General features: G+C 40.0%; 1 protein-coding gene across 6 annotated transcripts in view; it reads right to left on the minus strand.

Moving 5' to 3' along the window:
- The window catches only part of LOC125455412 (WD repeat-containing protein 7), a 626,944-nt gene that overhangs the window by 372,808 nt on the left and 236,553 nt on the right, over positions 1-17,583 (minus strand). The window lies entirely within an intron of this gene.

The following is a 17,583-nucleotide window of genomic DNA, read 5'->3' on the forward strand; positions in this document are numbered from 1 at the left end:
GGGGTGGGAGGAAGGGATGGGTGAGAGGAAGAACCGGTTAGGGAGGCAGAGACAGGTTGGACTGGTTTTGGGATGCAGTGGGTGGGTGGGGGGGGGGGGGGGGGGAGCTGGGCTGGTTGTGTGGTCCAGTCCATCATGGGCCTCCTGCAGTGCCACAATGATGCCACCCGAAGGTTGCAGGAACAGCAACTCATTTTCCGCCTGGGAACCCTGCAGCCTAATGGTATCAATGTGGACTTCACCAGTTTCAAAATCTCCCCGTCCCCTACTGCATCCCTAAACCAGCCTAGTTCGTCCCCTCCCCCCACTGCACCACACAACCAGCCCAGCTCTTCCCCCCCACCCACTGCATCCCAAAACCAGTCCAACCTGTCTCTGCCTCCGTAACCTGTTGTTCCTCTCACTCATCCCTTCCTCCCACCCCAAGCCGCACCCCCATCTACCTACTAACCTCATCCCACCTCCTTGACCTGTCCGTCTTCCCTGGACTGACCTATCCCCTCCGTACCTCCCCACCTATACTCTCTGCACCTAACTTCTTTTCTCTCCATCTTGGGTCCGCCTCCCCCCTCTCTCCCTATTTATTCCAGTTCCCTCTCCCCATCCCCCTCTCTGATGAAGGGTCTAGGCCCGAAACGTCAGCTTTTGTGCTCCTGAGATGCTGCTTGGCTTGCTGTGTTCATCCAGCCTCACATTTTATTATGTGGGAGTGATAGGTTATTTGCAACACAGCTTGATTTTTGTGTGCTTTTCTTCTTGAAATAAGATGCAATCTCTCTGAATGACCATGAACAAGAATTGACACTGGAACTGCTACCTTTGGCCTGATCATATTAGTCCATAATTGTATCCAGTTCTCAAAAAGTTTATGTTTGCTTTCACACAAATAGAAAGAAAATTAATTCCTTTCTCCAAATTCCATACTTCATAGCGAAACAATGCTGTGTGTATGGGCACACAATGTCGATTTTGAAATCATTATACATTTTCACATTTTACATAGGATCTTAAGCACATATTTTCAAGAACCGAATTTTAACTTTATAGTCTTGCATACAATTCACCACAGAAACAGACTCCTCCATGGCAAATTTTAGATCACAGAATCCCTACAGTGTGGAAATAGGCCATTCGGCACAACCAGTCCACAGTGACCCTCAGTGTATCCCACCAAGACCCATCTCTCTGTAACACACCTAACCTACACATCCCTGAACACTACAGACAACTTAGCATGGCCAATTCCTCTAGCCTGCACATCACTGGACTGTGTGAGGAAACTGGAGCACCCGGAGGAAACCCACACAGACACGGGAAGAATGTGCAAACTCCACACAGACAGTCGCCCAACGGTGGAATCGAACCCAGGTCCATGGTGCTGTGAGGCAGCAGTGCTAATCACTGAGCCACTGTGCCGCTCAGGTTACTTTCTACTCAAGCCTCATCCAGTTGTTCCTTGGCTAACATGCTATTTCATTCTTTCTTGTGTTTATCTGGTCTTCTCTGAAATGCATATAAAGTAACTGCCTCAATCTTTCTCTCCTGTAATAAGTTCCACGCTCTCAGCACACTCAGGTAAATAAGTGTCTTTGGAATTTCTTAATTGATTTCTTGGTGATTATCATGTATATTGAAAGCCCCTTGTTTTGCTCTTCCTCAGAAGTGGAAAAAATGTAGTTAACACATGGTTCAGGAGGCAGATGGGATACTCAACTTTATTAGCCATGGCATAGAGGTTTGCTGCAATTGTGTAAAAGTTTTGGTTAGGCCATAACTAGAGTTATGTGCAGTTATGTAATCCACTTTGTAGGATTGGATAGAGTGAGATTGTTTTCTTGGAGCATGGAAGACTGAGGCGGGGGGTGGCATGACTGAGATGCATAAAATTATGAGGGTCATAGATGGGAAAAAATGTCTCACCTTCGTCGTGGGGGGGGGGGGGGGGGGGGGGGGGGGAGAGAGGTGGGGAAATCAATGACCTGGGTTGGTGATAACAAAGTTTACAAGGGGGTGTGAGGATTTCTTTATCCACACCGAGGGTGGTGAGAAGAACTCATTGTCTGTAATGGTGATATAGTAGAAACCCTCATAACATTTCAGAAATATTTTGATGTCCATATGTGATGTCAAGGCATGGAACATGTGAAACCCGTACAAAGTCCGTGGGGAAAATCACTGATTAATCTCCCTACCTATCTCAATGAGTATGAGTTCCCTTGGTAACAGGCAATGACCTATCTAGCTGGAACTGATCACCATTTATTAAGTAGGCAGGTGACTTAGTTGTGCACAACAGCACTCCAGATTACAAATAGTAAAAAGAGAAAAGCAGACCCAAAGTGTCTTCCAAACAATGTGATCTCAGAATTTTTTTTTTGACTAAAACAGAATAGCTTACACTTATGACTATTAAAAATCACTTACCAATTATATGATCTCACTCAGGCAATTCTTTCACTGAATGGAATATATTTTGCCTGCACTCTTGTTTAAAATGAGTCACCATTGCTATTCTATAATCACTTATTGACAAATAAAATGGACAACAATATTGGCCAAGTTCCAGTCTCTGTGCCTCAAGAATGGCTTTCTTCCAATTTATTAACATGGCCTTTGTCCTTACAAATGTCCATCTCAATTAAAGTTGTAAAAGGATGGTCACAGCCAGCCTTGATTACTGGACTATACCATATCACTAATCAAATTTTTGCATTGCGAACACGGACAAAAAGCTGAAATGTAGAGTTGAAGGTTGGGACAGGAAATACAACAATTAATGCATGCGCACACTGTAGTCGCGTCAAGCAGCCACAATTTTAGATGCCAGATTCATCAGTTTTGATAGAGAGGAGAATATTTTTAAACCAGTGTACACTACACTGCTAATTTTCAAGGCGATTGATACACACACGCACTATACAGTGTGTAACACTGTGAAGTAAAACCAATCGTTTAAATCAAGAAAACTTGTATTTATGCAGTGCTCTTCATGACAGCTGGGTGTTGCAGAGCACTTCACACCAATAGAGTAATTTCAAAGTGCAATCATTGTTATAAAGTCGGAAACACCGCTCCAAATCTGGACATCACAAGCTCCTACAACCTGTAATGTGATAACAGCCAGAGAAATTTTTTTTTGGCATTTATTGGTTGGGATATAGATGGAGAACTCCTCTGTTCATCCATGAAATAGAGTTATTTCGGGCCAATTGTCACATACCGCTCCATCAGCCAATTCTCGATCAGTAAATTGATGGAAAGGCGTCATCAATAATGCTATCGAAGACCAGATGCTCAGAGACGCCCAGTTTGGGTTCCACCAGAGTCACTCAGCTCCTGGTCTCGTCACAGCCTTGGTTCAAACATGGATAAAAGAGCTAAATTCGAGAAGTGAGGTGAGAGTGACAGCCCTTGACATCAAGGCCACATTTGACTGTCTGTGACAAAGAGCCATTGCAGAACTAGAATCAATGAATATTGGGGATAAATTGTCTGCTGGTTAGTCATACCTGACGCAACTGAAAATGGTCATGGTTGTTAAAGGTCAGTCATCTCAGGGTACTGTCCTCAGCCCAATCATCTTCAGCTGCTTCAATGACCTTTCTTCCATCATAAGATTAGAAGTGGGATTGTTTGCCAATGATGGCACAACGTTCAGCAACATTCACAACTCCTCAGATACATATGCAGTCCAGGTTCAAATTCAACAAGTTCCTGGACAATATCCAGGCTTGGGCCGACTAGTGATAGTAAAATTTACGCCATGAAAATGTCAGGCAACGGCCATCTCCAATAACGGACAATCTTAACTTTGACATTCAATAGTGTTACCATCAATGAATCCTCCACTACCATTGACCAGAAACTCAACTGGACTCACCACATAAATACGGTGGCCACAAGAGTAGGCCACAGAGGCTAGGAATACCATGGCAAGTTTCTCACCTCTTGACTCGGCAAAGCCTGCCCACAATTCGAAAGGTGCACGTCAGGCATGCAATGGAATATTCCCCACATGACTCATTGGGTAAATCTCCAACAACACTCAAGAAACTTGACACCGTCCGAGGCAAAGCAACCCATCTGACTTGCACATCCATAAGCATCCACTCACTCCGCCAACAATCAGTAACAGCAGTGTGTACTATCTACAAGCTGCTTAGACATTGCCTTCCAAACACATGACCACTTCCATCTAAAAGTATGAGATTCTTAGTGGAGCCTGACATGGGAAATACAGAGAGATTGTTTTCCCTTGTGGGAGAGTTGAGGGCCAGAGGGCATAATCTCAGAATAAGTGTTGCACAGCAAAGGCAGAAATGAGGGGAAATCTTTTCTCTGTGAGGGTAGTTAATCTTGTGGAGTTCTTGACCACAGATCAGCCATGATCTCATTGAATGGCACAACAGACTCAATAGGTTTAAAGGATAGACCAATTTGACATCAAGCCAAGGTGTATCACCAATGATCACAAGTAAAAACAATTGGTAGGAAGACCCTTCTCTGGCTGAAGTCATACATACCACAAGCAAAGAGGGTTGAAGTTGTTTGAGGCAAATACTCTCAGTCCCAATTCATCACTGGAGCTTTTCAGGCAGCATTCTAAGCCCAACTAACTGCTTCACCAATAACGTTCCACATTGCTTCCATAAGGACAAAGGGTCTGTGATCATTGAACCATGTTCTGTTGCATTTATAATTCTCCGGATAATGAAGCTGTCAGTGCTCTTGTGAATATCTCGTTCATGGTTCATCTGTTTTTAAATATAAATTCCAGTTTTAAGAATTAAAATCTTAACTGTGGCGAATGCACACCAATTTGGGAAACAGATAGGTAACCTGGAGGTGAACGCAATTAAAACAAGGAGTTTCTTATGCTTAAAACAGTGGTGTCATGTCAATTTAGAATGTTTAACAGTTTGACAGATAAGATAGAGCAGGTGGCCTGACTCAGTTGAAAAACTGGATACACAACACCTTTAATTATTCCAGTCAAGGACAGATTACTCATAGGGCTTCCTAGAATGAAGGAATACTTTGGGATTAAAGCTAGTTAACCTGTATTCCTTTTTATTCTTTATTCATTCACGGGATAAGGGCATCACTGGCACAGCAGCATTTATTACCCATTCCTAATTCCCCAGAGGGCAGTTAAGAGTCAACCACATTGCTGTGGGTCTGGAGTCACATATAGGTCAGACCAGGTAAGGATAGCAGTTTCCTTCACTAAAGGACATTAGCAAATCAGATGGTTTTTTCTGACGATTGACAATGGATTCACAGTCATTGTTATACTGTTAATTCCAGATATTTACTGAATTCAAATTCCACCATCTGCCATGGCAGGATTCGAACCCGGGTTCCCAGAACATTGTCGGGGACTCTGGATTAACAGTCCAGTGATAATACCACTAGGTCATCACATCTTACCTGGCAGAGGCTGCATGTGCTGTATTACTCTGTAACTCGGGGAAATTCTTTGTCTTGAATTCATTGCTGTCAACTCAATTAGTGCATAGCCAAAAGGAAGAACCGTTTAATACAACACAGAATGCTGCAGGAACAGCAACAATTGTAGGGAGAGAAACAAAAATAACGTGAGTCAGCACTCCTTCAGAACCGAGATTTCTTGGTGTTCGGAAAACAACTTAAGAGACAGTGTTAGTTAGGGGTCTTATGGAGCTTTTAACTCCCTGGAGGTCAGTCACTGCAAATCTACAGTAATCCTCTCAGTGAAAGGTAGTTAACCCTGTTGCTGTTTGAGTTTGCGTTGCAGTTTTAAATTATTATAGTTGGCTAAGGCTGTTTTCTGATGTTTCATACCACAGAACAAGAATCACAGAGAAGCCAACGTTTGAACTGTGGAGTCTGCGGTTGTGAGGTTCTAAAGGAACATCGGAGGAGCACTTAGCCAAAAGCTGGATTGCAACAAAATCTGGCCTCTCAGAAAACAGCTGGAACACTGATTTCTCTTCCAAGGGCATTTAAACAAACTGCAGTATATGTTTTGTGATTGCCTCAGAGGTGAATAAACCTTCACGGATTAATCTAATCGACAACTGATTCATTACCATCATTCTTGGGGTCATCATTACCAAGAGGCTCAGCTGATCCAGTCCAACACATGGATGGTTACTAAAGCAGATCAAGATGAGTAGTCTGAGTTTTGTGGCTCAACATACACACACACACACACACACACACACACACACACACACACACAGGCAATTGATGGTACGCTCTACATTTGCCTCCATGTACGCAACTTAAAAATCCACAACTGGCTTAGTCCCAGCAAGGAAATGCAGTATATTTGATCAGTAGCCCAACTAGTATCTTAAATATCCACTTTATTCACAAATAATGGTGATCATTAGCTGCAGCTCAGATATCAGCAATAGCTCCCTTGGTAGCAATGTGGCTCCAAGTCTGAAGGCTATGAATTCAAAGATTACTCGAGGGTCTTCAGCAAAACAGCTTGGCTGGAAGCACTGTGGAAGTGGTACACTATCAGAGTTGCAGTCCTTTGGGCCATATATTAAACCTAGGTGCATCTGACCCCACCCTCTCCCCAGGTGGATGCAAAAGTTCCCATGACACAATTTAAAAAGTAGGCAAGTTTTCCCTGGTAGCCTGGCTAATATTTATCCCACCACCACCATCACCATCACTGCAAACACACTTTATCATTCGCCTTTTCACTACTATGTAACTTTGCGCTCATGTTCCTTTTTCAGTTCTTTTAAACTTTAAGCAAGCCCTCCCTCCCACTAATCAACAACCCTAGCTTTACACTTTGCCAGAATGTTAACATGATTCAAATGAAGTCCATTGAGACGATTTTCTTCAGTTTGGGAATTTTTGTTACTTTGATAAATCTTCATTTGTTGTAAATCCTTCTATTGTAGCAAACTAAACGGCTTCAAGGTGACCCACAATGTGAACTAGAATTGAAGTTGGCCATGAAGAACCCTTGCCCCTCCAATTAACTGGGTATTGATTAGCAAACCATCACATTATTCAAACATGGTAAAAGAGAATGCTACGTACCACAGTGAAATGCCTATTCAGTTGCAGTATTTATGAGGGAATTACCCAATTTAGTTTACATTTTCTTAAATCTTGTTTTCCTTAAATTCAGTCCATCTGATCAAAGTCTGAAAATAAACAAGAGGAACTGGATGAAATGAATCACCTTCTTGTTTATTACAATACAACCTTCTTTTGTTGTCATGTGTGCCCCTTTGTAGGAGTACAATTGAAAATATTTATAATGTCTGCCTTCTTATGGGGGATAACTTAGGTCTAAGTACAATTCTTGGATACAGCACAGGAATAAAAGTAGTTGCTTATTTAAGCAGTTGAAAATAAGTTAAAAATAGGAAAACATTAAGCGATACATTAAACATTACAGTGTTCTAAGGTAAGGATACCTGTCTCCTCACACCAGTGTCTGTCCAGGGCTCGCTGCCTGTGTGCTGCTCTGGAGACTGCTTCAGGGCTTCTTCCCTGCACTCGCAGCCAATGTACTGCTCCAGGACTCATTGCTCACCACGTTCTGGGGCTCACAGAGCACGCCCGCAGGGCTCCAGGCACAAGGCTACGCTGCTCATTCCGGTCCTCCATAGGTCTCAGCCCACTCGCTCCACAACTCCACACTTTGGTGGTGTTGGGGTGGGAAGTAGATAAGAGAGAAAGGAGGGAAAAGAGATGAGCTGAAGAGCTCCAACCGGAGCAGCCCACTCTGCCGCCATCTAGATTGCTGCCTCCAATCTGAGGTTCTCAGTCTATTTCTAGTAATTTGGGATCTTATCACATCATTCATGTTACCACCATCCTCCCAGCAAACCCCAGCTATAAATATCAATTAAAAAAATGATGCTATCATAGAGAGCATAATGCACTTTTCTTTTTCCTGAATTCATTTAAAAAGACTGCAGGGAGTTGCTACATTGTCTACTTACGTGATAAGGCTGGCTGCCCCTTGCCTGGAAGTTCAGAGTATACACAGAATTCTTATCCAATTCTGGTGGTTTTGCGTCCCTTACCAATTTATCTTATAATTTGCTGGAAGTTATTAAAGCTTCATAATTGTGAGGACTTTTACCTCTAGTAGCATTTCCAGCTTGCTCTTGTCAAACAATGGCATTGACCTCTCCTTCCATCTTGTTTAAAACCCTTTAGTCTTATGCTATTACTACAATACATGCAGACATTCAATACTACAGTCCATTTCTTCCACCACCAAACGTCATTGTTTTCTTGCATCATAGTCATGACAATGCATCGGCAATTACGTTTTCTCATCCTGCCACATGTATAGATTTCAAATTAAATGGCTATAACAATAAATTCCATCTAAACAGGCTGGTATTTTTATGTTTAAGCTTTTCCAAAAACATTAAGGAGTTATGGTCAGTGTATACAAGTGTCTCAGCTACATTATTGACCATATAAATGTTGAGATGTTGCAATGCCAACAACAAACTCAAGGTCTCCTCCTTCTAAACTGTGGAATATTTGTGATGAACTTTCAATTTTCTGGAAAAATGGCCAACACATCTTTCTATTTTCTCGTCTTCTTCTTGCAAGAGTTAGGCATCGACAGCCCCCTTGAATGGCTTTGCAAAATTAGGTGTGGCTCACACTGGGGCAGTGGTTAACAGAGCTTTCAGCCTTCTGACATTCTTCCATCCACTGAAATGTTTTGCACTTCATCACCAAGTCATTCCAATGGAGCAAGTTTGTTGCTAAAATTTGACGGGAATTTTCAATAAACACCACTCAGTCCCAGGAGTCGCAGTACTTCCATTTCTGTTGATGGTATGGGAAAATCCCCAATAACCTTTATTTTCACATTTGGTGGGACCATCTGTCCACACACAAGGAACATGATTTGATTTTTTGCAAACTCACTCTTAGCCAGGTTTATCAGCAAGCCTGCCTTCTGAAGTCAATCGAATAATTCTGCTAGATGCTCCAAATGTTCCTTTCTTGTGAGAGTAAAAATCACCAGATTGTCTATGGACACCACACAATTGGATAGCCCCAAAATTACCTTATTGATTAGACTTTGAAATGTGGTTGGCTTATTCTTCATACCAATTAGCATAACTGCTAAATCGATTCGGCGTCACAAGAGCCAAAATTTCCTTCAATCTTTCAGATAAAGGTATAAGTCCAAGCTGCCTGCCCGACCTTCTCAATACTATCTTCCAGTCATGAAACAGGACAGGAATTAGATTTTATAACCATATTAACTTTGCAGCGATCAACATGTAATCATTGGGAACGTATGCGTGACTTGTACCTGTCCATACAAAGTGATCCGTACCTGCTTCAGACTAAAGCGGCCCATGTTTGAAAGACTCAAAATGGTTGACAAGGGTTAATATAAAATGGGACAGCCTGCTCTAACATTTAAGTGAAACACAATGGTACGTTTGAACAATTCAAATCCAAGGTTAGCAAAATAGCCTTATGACCAATCATTCGAGACAGTTTTGATAACAGCATGCCTAAGAACAGAGAAGTAATAAATTCCAGCCTCATTAGTGGAAGGATGATTGTGTCAGTAAATGAATATTGCCAAGTGCAGGTTTCAGCCCGTGAACCAGCCAAGATAAACTCCTGAGATAGCAGGAACTGCAGATGCTGGAGAATCTGTGACAACAAGGTGCAGAGCTGGGCGAACACATCAGGCCAAGCAGCATCAGAGGAGCAGGAAGGCTGACGTTTCTGGTCGAGACCTTTCTTTAGACATGCAAGATGAACTCCTTAAACAACTGCAAAGGCCACAGCTAAATCTATTTTGTAGTAAATGTTGCTTCTTTGAAACTACCTACAATATTAAATAGACTAGTTAAAAATTCCTTAATCAAAGAAGTAGTTTTAAAATATGACTAAAGTATAATATAAGAATTGGGGGGGAAATCATTTAAATCTAAATGTCAAAGTTGGTTAGCCTGAGGAAACACCTTATCCTATGCCCTGAGCAAGATAGTAATTGATGGGTTGTGAACAATCTAAGTGCTAACAGTAGAAGTAACTGTACGACATTACATGGGATCACCACTGTTTTCAGTGAAGTCAATGTGCTTTTTGTTTTCTTTATTCAGTCATGGGATGAGGGCGTCACTGACTAGGCAGGATTTATCGTCCATCCCTAATTGCCCAGAGGGCAGTTCAGATTCAGCCACATTGCTGTAGGTCTGGAGTCACATGTAGGCCAGACCAGGTAAGGATGGCAGTTTCCTAGTGAACCAGGTGGGTTTTTCCAACAATTGACAACAAATTCATGGTCATCATTAGATTCTTAATGCCAGATATTTTATCCAGTACAAATTCCACCATCTGCCATGGCAGGATTCGAACTCAGGTCTCCAGAACATTATCTGTGTCTCTGGATTAACAGTCCAGCTGTCATCCCTGAACTTGAAGCAAGTAGAATTTGCATATTTTTACTTTGGTCCTTACTACTTAAGAGAAACCAGGCAACATTTCAACCAACCCACTCCATACTCTCTGAGGTGTACCTGCTGTCTCAACACGAAGTAATTTAATGAAATCAAAATTACAATTTTCATTGCTGAACTATTGCAACTTGCAACCAGTACAAGTCCCTACGGCCAATCAGTACCCGCACCTTTGCCTTCCAAAGCCTTCATGTCATGTGTTGCATGAAAAACCCTTGGCTGGATTTTCCCATTTCTAAGGTGTGTTATTTTTGATGAGATTTATGCTAAGTTTCCTGTCATGGCTCACAATGGCACTTCTCATGGTGCCAACCTACTACCCTCTGCTTCTCTCATCAGTTATGCCTCTTTGGAATCATTCCAATGCTCAAATTGGGCAGTAGTGGGTAAGTTCCTACTACTGTTGGGGCCTTCCTCTGCACAAGTCACTGGTGACATATTTAAAGCCCAGCATATACCACTTCAGATGCCGTAAGCCAAAAACTACCTCACACTGTCCTCTCAGGAAGCTGATGTGTCCCAGAAAGGATGGCAATGCAGAGTGCTAATGTCACGAAACTAGTAAGGTAGAGTCTCAGACAACGGGGACTGTTCTGGGGTCCAATTCCCAAAAAGCAGATGGTGAAATTTCATTTCAATAAAAATCGGCAATGGTAACCATGTAACCATTAGCTATTGCTGTAAATACCCATTTGTTTCACTAATTTCCTCTAGGGAAGGAAATTTTCCATTTGTACCTGGTTTGGGTTTCATTAGAATCCATGTTTTGGCTGGTATGCAGTTGATTCTTAACTACCATCTAAAATAATCTAACAAGCCACTTGGTTCAAGGGCAAGAAGGAATGAACTAGTACACTGTCATGTACAATGCCTGCATCCCATGAAAAAAATAATTTAACAAAAAGCTGGCAACCTGATTTAGATTGAGACTTGGATGTCGTGGTGGATGGAGTGAGTCAAAACAAGGGCCACGCTCTACCCAGCTGGCCAACGGAGGAAGCCAAGGAACCAGCACAGCTGGCTCGGACAAGGTCAGAAGTCACAACATCAGGTTTTGATCCAACAGGTTAATTTGAAATCACAAGCTTTCAGAGTACTGCTCCTTCATCAGGTGAAATGAAGTACACAGGCGTAGAATTTATAAGCAGGGAGATCAAAAGATCATGCAAATGGTGACAGTGGAGTGTCGACAGGCTGAATAACAAGTCTCTGCAGGTGATCAAGTGTCAGACACTGTGAGTAAAGTACAAGCACAGAAACTTACACACTTATGCCTCCACAAAACTGCCAAAACTCAAGCAGACCATCATTTGCAGCAAAGTACCCGGCCTTCAGGACAACATCGACCACAACACCAGACAATACTACCATGGCAACCTCTGCAAGACCTGCCAGATCATTGACATGGATACTACCATCACATGTAGGAACACCATCCACCTTGCGCACAGCAAATACTTATATGACTCGGCCAAAGTTTACTACTTCATGCGCTGCAGGCAAACATTCAACTAGACATGGTATATTGGTGAGACTATGCAGATGCTCCAACAACAACTGAATGGACACAACAGTACACAGCAACAATTGTCACACAGGAGTGGTCCCACCCCCAGTAGGGGAGCACTTCAGCGATCACATTCAGTGTCCGATCTTCAGGCAAGTTTCCTCCAAGTTGGCCTTCAAAGTACACAACAAAGTAGAATCGCTGAGCAGAACTGACAGCCGCGGTCCACAGCCATGAAGATGGCCTGAGCCGTGGTCTTGGGTTCACGTCATGCTGCCTGTAACCTCACCGTACTGTTCTGTAGCGATAAAGTCTTCGTTACAGTCCTGTTCTGATACCATCATCACCTTGATAACTTGTAATCAAGAAGTGATCATTGAATATTCAGATGAATGCATAATTAGCACTTCCATTTGGAACAACAACAGGAAACAATACAAACAATAGATTCGCCCTATCGGAGAAAATAACAGATGAGGGGCATCCAAAACTGAAGACATGCAGGATCAAGGTAAATGGTGCCAGACTATCATGTCATTACAAGTCAGGCTCAGATGAAACCCAGATGCAAGATGGTGAAGTGGTTAAAACAAAATATTTCAATTTGACCGTGTTTTATTTCTTGGCTACTCATGCACGATACAGCATTTAACAAGGGAGCAACTAAATCATTGAAATAGCTTTTGATGCTGTTGAACATCAACTAAAATGCCAGCTCAAGTTCACACTGCTTTCTTTTGGTGGTGGCGATGGTGGTGGTGGTGGCGGCGGGAGGGGCCGGGGAGAGCAGAAGAGAGAGCACAAGATACTTCAAATTATTGTCTATGACATTATTAATTATTTCTAATGTCTACTGGAACTCAGCCATCCTCAGAGAAAGTAAACTACCTGAGTTTTTATTCAAATGCTATTTTGACTGCATAAAAATAGATACAAAGTAGCCAAGTTATGACATAAGATGGTTCTGAGGAAGGGTCACCGGACCCGAAATATTAACTCTGTTTTCTCCTCCACAGATGCTGCCAGACCTACTGAGCTTTTCCAGCAACTTTGTTTTTGTTCATGACATAAGATGCTACAACTATTTTGCTGCACAGAAAATTAATAATAATGTGTTTTTATGAATTTATAAAGAATAGCTGAATGCTAAAATAGTGTTATTTTTAAGGTTCCCAGGCATTTAAAAGGTTCTAAAGTTGCAGATTGCAGCAACCAAGACTGAGCAATTACATTCAGTTCCAAGAATGCTGAGACTGTTTCTCTGTTTAAATGCGCAGTCCTAAAAAAAATGGCTATAACTGTCTCAAATAAAACATTCAACTAAGTCACATATTTGTATGTTTAGGAATTTAAATAATGCATCAAAACAAAATCAACTGATTTGCCTATTCAAAGAAAGTCAATGGATGACCTTTATATAATCTGTTATAGTATTTAATATTCATAGCCACACCCCCACATACAGATTGTCTGCAAAATTTATATTTCAACAGATTCAATACATACAAGCTAAAAATGTCACCATAGGTTAATAGTTTTCTAAATCCCAGTGCAGAAGTAGATATGAGCATAAAATATTTAAGCAGATACAGCAAGTGCAAACAATGACAGCCTCCTCATCTCGTGATAAAGCAGTTATACAAGTTAAGGCAGACTGTACCAGATCTTACAAAGGAAATTTTTCTTTCTTGCTGTCCGAATGCTTTTACATGGCATTTTAATGAAATAAATTTGAACAACAAACGAGTCCTGACATTCTCTTAATCTACAGAATGGATTGCAGAAATCCACATCAACCACTGGTGCCCTCTGTTATACCAGATCAATAAGCACCAGTTGAAACATAGACAGATAACACAATGCGCTTCATTCTGTTTCCAAACAAGTTGAAATTACTGACGATTAGCCACTTAGTAGATTCTCAACACTAAATGACTGCACAAAAATAAAGTGGATCAAGACTTTGCTTATTGCTTTAAAGTATCATAGTAACAATGAAAACGAACAGCTAAATATAAACATCACAGAAACAGGCTTCTTGACCCAGTTGGTGCATATTGCCATTTATAATCCACAGGAGCCATTCCATATACTGTCTAATCTTACAGAGAGTCTGCAAATCGTTCAACTTTTTTCTCTCGCACATTCACATCTAGCTGCCCCACATCTGTCAACATGATAGTTCTCTCTGTTGAGGAGGACAAGACAAATTACATGAAATTCAAGTCCAAAATAACTAAGTAATTATTAATATTGAAATAAGCAAGTCAAGTCAATTAAAACTGCTATAAATTTGACATCTTAAAGCAATGCTTTAACTACAGGATTGCCATTTGGCAAAAAAACATTTTGGAGACAGCCCTTGTTGTACCAACGGCATTGTCACTTGTCATGAGAGAACGAAGATATCTGCACCTCTGGAACAACTCAATTGGTCATATGCTTCAATACAGAATACACTGACATTTTCTCCGGAACAATAAAGAATAATTTAAATGTGATAGGTTGTCACGTAATAGATTCAATGGACATTTTTCTGTAATAAAAACAAGAAGTTCTGTAAAAACTCAACACATTTGGCAGTATCTGTGGAGAAAAAACCAGAGTTGACATTTTAAGTCTTCTTCAGAACAGATTTTTCAGTTGCCCATTCTGCAGTTAGATAGTGGTTAATAAAACAAGAACTGCAGATTATCGGTGTTCCAATGTCATAAACTGTACAATGTAAACAGTTCACCCATCTCTTGTATCTATGCTCAAAATGTCCATAAAATACAATACAGACCAGTGACATGAGAGCAACTCATCCTCCTTGACTGAGCTAATTAAGAATTGACACCTGCATGGAAACAACTGCACGGGTTCTATCAGCAAATTTAGAGATATTTATTTAAAACTACAGACTTGTGCATGTCATGGAGGTCTTAAGAGTATACCACAACACCAACCTTACGAGCATTATATAGTATATGGCTTTTATCAACGGCAGTCATCCTTGTGTGCTTAACTATGCATATATATGCATAGATACATATTATTTAAAATCATTAAAATACACAAAACTAATTCAACATTTAAAAATCTCTAATAAACTTAAAAGCTCTTACAAGGGCCCATAAATTATCTTAACTAAGCGTGCACACTTAATAGTCAACGGATTCACAGAAATTAAAACTTCACATGCATTTAAAGCAATCCAAAATCTTAAATATGCTTTTGAATTATGTGTTCAAAGTTATACGACAATCGTTTTACCTATATCCACTACACAAACATGGTTAGGGCCCCAAAACTGAAGAGACACTTAGAAAAATCCAAAATTTAAACAGTACACCTTCTTTCCAAATAATACTAAGTGTGGGTATCATAACCAAGAATCTCTAGCCATTCTTGTAGTCAAAAGTAAAGCCAATAATTTGTAATAATATGTTGGAAAGATTTCTGAATATTTTCAGATTTTTGTACAACATTGAAAGCCTCCGCTTTTTAAAAATTCATACTATATATAAAAAGAGCTCTTTTTGCTCAGCTGAAATGCTAGAAAGATACTAAATAAGCCTCAATACAACACACAAAAGCTTGAAAGCATCCTTCTGATACTATAGTAAAGACATTTTATAATTTTGCTAAAATGTTATTGCACATCTCACGAGAGACTATTTCTAAGGTGACAATTCTAAATGTTTCAAGCAATAGCTATGACTTTAGGTGGAGGTCCGATCAAAAATAATCCATTATCAGTGTTGAGTAGGGTAACACAGCGGGTGTGGGGCAGACGAGGAATTTACTTGCTTCAGATGTTATAGTCTGTGAATTTAAAACAGCAATTTAAAAATGCTCATGTTACTGTACCAAGTAGGACATAGATATTCTAGGAACGTCTTACTCATTTAGGAAACAAAATGATACCATGTTTAGGGCAAAAGGGAATTTATTGAGGCACATTTTGGAAGGCATTCTTCACCATTATTTGTCCTGTGATATTTACAACCCAAAAAATGGTTGGATAATCTATCCATTTTTGTTATTTATTATGAAATCTCCTGCAGTCTCTAAGCTATAACTATGTGAACTAAGAAATCAAACATGGAAGACAGATTAACAAAACACATCAATAAAGAATGAAAAGGAAAAGGGTTTACGACAACAAATTTACTATTCAAGCAGTTCAGCACAACGATACACACAAATATGGGTGCCAGCATTGGTAAAATAATAACCCTCGAGTTAGTTGCACAGATTGAGTTATGCTTCAGAAATTTGAGCATACAATTTGCACTAGTTTATCAGTGCAGCACTGAGGGAACATGTTACTGCCAGAGCTGCTGTTATCTGATGAAATGTTACACGGATACCCATCTACAGAAGGGCACTAAAAATTCCGAAGTACTGTTAGAAGAAGAGGTCTGCCACTGCACTGGTCATAAAAATTATTTAATAGTAGATATTTAGTGATTTCTGCGATAATGAACAAATTAACTCAGTTTTTTTGAAATATTTATCACTGAACAAAGAATGCTCAATAGCCTGGTATGCAAACAGCTCAACTAATAAACATATTGAATTTTTTTGAGTGCTACAGTGCAAGTTTTCTACACCTGACATTCAATTAGACGTCACTAAATACAATGGTGATTACCAAATAAGAATTAGTTAGCAATGTAACCAAATACAATGCTATAATGGTACTGAAACAACTCCTCTTAAAGTCACATATAGAAAGATAATAAAAGCAGTCAAATAATAAGTTGAAAATATGAATTTATTAAAAACTAGAAAACAAAAAATATAATAGCTGAACATCTTAATGTGATACTATTATAGGATTGTGTTTATAACTGCTTTGTATTTAAACATATTTACAGTTTTAAAAGAATGCAGAAAGAAATCTATTCAATTCATTATATATAATCTGAGAATGAATAATGCATTTAAGAAACAAGAATTGCATGCAAAAATTCCAGTTCATCATCTTTGCATATGCTATAATCTTTTGGTATCATAGTTGCTGTTCAATTACCTTGCTCTGTGATCAAAATTCTGGAGGAAACTAGAATCTATATGATTACCAGCACATAAGCAATTAAGGGTCAAATGGCAATGTCAAAAAAATCCCAAGGTACACAAGTCAAAATCCAAAGCTGCCATACATCCTAATTTACCAAGATTTGCCACCATGAAATCAGGCAATTCCCACAGTATTTGCCAAGGAATGTAACACTATTATGCAAAGCAACATCCATCTAGGTAATCGTTTCCATTCATCTCGATAGCAAAAGTCCATAAATGCTACTGTGCACATAAATTCAAAGGTCACAACATTCTGAACACAGCAAAATCATTGCAATTAACATTGCATTACAGAATTAACCTTTATCAAAGGTATGAAGGTTAGAACAAGCTTAATCAAAGTGGCTGGAAACTATTAAATGGCAATTTCTGTTTGCAAATAAAAATTGCTATCATGTGATTTTAATTTGGCAAGGCCTGGTTGATGTCATACAATTGGAACAGAAGTTTTGCATGGTCACAAGACGTGGATGCTTTCAGACGTTTAACTTATTACATTTAAATTTTCTTCAAAGTAAAAATGACAAAATA

Source organism: Stegostoma tigrinum, chromosome 1, assembly GCF_030684315.1.
Source record: "Stegostoma tigrinum isolate sSteTig4 chromosome 1, sSteTig4.hap1, whole genome shotgun sequence".
NCBI classification, from domain to species: domain Eukaryota; kingdom Metazoa; phylum Chordata; class Chondrichthyes; order Orectolobiformes; family Stegostomatidae; genus Stegostoma; species Stegostoma tigrinum.